Source organism: Myotis davidii, unplaced genomic scaffold, assembly GCF_000327345.1.
Source record: "Myotis davidii unplaced genomic scaffold, ASM32734v1 scaffold260, whole genome shotgun sequence".
NCBI classification, from domain to species: Eukaryota; Metazoa; Chordata; class Mammalia; order Chiroptera; family Vespertilionidae; genus Myotis; species Myotis davidii.
This window is the reverse complement of record NW_006291758.1, coordinates 523,606-525,887: the sequence shown is the minus strand read 5'-3', so window position 1 is coordinate 525,887 and position 2,282 is coordinate 523,606. Positions and strand designations below refer to the sequence as shown.

General features: G+C 50.8%; 1 pseudogene; it reads right to left on the bottom strand.

Annotated features, from left to right (window-relative positions):
- Nucleotides 1-203: 203 nt before the first annotated feature.
- Nucleotides 204-1,455, bottom strand: LOC102770867 (annotated as a pseudogene).
- Nucleotides 1,456-2,282: the final 827 nt, after the last annotated feature.

The following is a 2,282-nucleotide window of genomic DNA, read 5'->3' as shown; positions in this document are numbered from 1 at the left end:
GTTCCCTGTTAGCACCACCAGGCTAAAGACGGACAGAAGAATAGCTGAGTCTCTCACCCATGGCAGAGCACCCGGGCTGAGCTCCATCTCAGAATATCACAACAGCCCTTTAACACTGGCCAGGTGTCCAAGAAAACCCACAGGTGTCACATGAAGGCCCCCTGAGCAGGATGCAATGCACAGCTCCATGGGAGAACTGGGTGGTGATGTCCCTAGGGAAGCTCTGCTGTTTTCAGATGGGCACCAGGCCTTGGGCGGGGGAGGGGAGGCATACAGAGTCACCAGTCACCGAAGCAATGTGGTTGTTTTGCATAACCTCAAAGACCATGAGCTGAAGACCAAAGCAAAATGTGGAGCCAAATGGGTTGGTGTTGTTTGGGGAGGAGGACCTGTGAAGGACAACAGGCTTCTCCACAGGGTGACCCAGGAGCTCCTGGGTGTTGTCCCACTTGCTATAGGTTGTGCATGTTTCTGTCTGACCATCTGCATTTTCTTTCTTTATGGCTATTGGGATCTTGAGCTCACAACGGTGATAAATGTTAAAATTATAATGCCCAGGATAATTGGTGTGAAGGACAAACTTCTTCACTTTGTGCGTATTTGAGTCAAAGAGGATGCCCACTCTGAGAGAGAAGTCGTTTAAAACGCAGTCATTGCACTTGGATGGAACTTGTTTAGGAGGGGAAGGAGAATGAATGTTCATCTTGTCTTTTGACTTATAGAAGACCTTGTGTGGAGAACCAAGCATGCTAAGAATGTCTTGGCAAGAACCACCAAAATACACTGAATGTTCAAATACCCACATCTTGGCATCTGCTAACAGGCCAGGTCCACAACCTGCAACAAGTAGGCAAAGTCGTAAACCTTAGGGTCCAGTTCCATCTCAAACTCTCAGCATACACAGTGTCCAGGAAACAGCGCGGGGTCATCAAGGGAGCCTTGGTATCCTGTGGGCTGTTTCCACTGTAGATGTTCATTTATTTCACAGTTGCTCTGTGGGGTATCTGGAGAGAAGCCAGACCATGGGCAACATTGGGCTCATACTTGGGTGCCTCTGTCTGCGAGTCTAACTGAAAAGAGGAAGACAGTCCTCTGAAGTTGAGTGGAAGAGCTGCTCAGTGGAGTGGTACACTCCAGGATGGTTTGCACCGAAAGACTGGTCAGTCTGCTCCATGGTGGGAGCTATGGCCTGAGAGTTAAAATGTATTCCACAATATTTTAACTTTATTTTAGTCAAATAATATACTTCAATCACCTCAAGTCTCTGATTGAAAGCATCAAACAGGATGAGGTCATGGCTTAGAGGAGACTGTTCACTGTAGAGAACCTGGACATTTTGATGATGGGACAGTGCTTCTGAAGAATGGCTACTGCCTGAGCCAGAGAAATTCTCAACATGAATTTCCATTGCTCATTCACCAGAGAGCCCTTGGGCACCACCACCAGATCCAGCATTGGATTGGCTTTCTGGCTGGGGTAGAGGGACCAGAGCTCACCTCACCAGCAGCATCCTTAGTAGGGGCAGTGACAGCAGTGGTAGCATCTCTCTCAAGTTTTCTACTTACTGGAAGAAAACAGCCTAAGTGCTTAATAGATCCAGGAAGTAAGTATTCAAATGTATTTGAGTCAGCATGGATTCACTGTATATGGACCCTGGCTTTCTGTGCTTTTCTTGTCACTCATTATGAGAGTTAAGATGCAACTGAATCTTAGTGCTATCTGCAAATCTAGAATAATAAAAGCATCATAGGCAAATCGACTGAACAAATGAACAGCAGAATGACTGTCCCGACGACCTTCCGGATGAACATGCTATGACATACTCGCACAGGGGGCCTTGTCATGCCCCATGATCACCCCAAATAGGTAGGCCCAGGCCACCCAGCTGGCAGTGCTGAGGCAGGTGGGCAGGGCCTCCCTCTGCAGGGCGATCAATCTGGGGACCCTGAGATCAATGGACCCACAGAGGGCCCCACACCGGCCAGCGACGCTGTGGCGGGTGTGTGGGGATGGCCAGCAATCGCCCCACAGAGGGAGGCCCAGGCCAGCCAAGTGATCTCATCCTATGCCTGTCACCCGCAGAGGGAGGCAACTGGTGGGGGGCTGGGGGAAGCAGGGGGAGCAGTGCCGCCCAGATGGCAAGCAGTGGCACCGGCAGGGGCGGGGCCAGCTGCTGGCAGCCTGGGGAAGGAAAGCCCTAATAGGCCCTGACTGCTGGCCAGGTCTAAGGACTCTGCCTAGGGGTCCCGGATTGCAAGAGTGCCCAGATTGGGCCGAGGGAC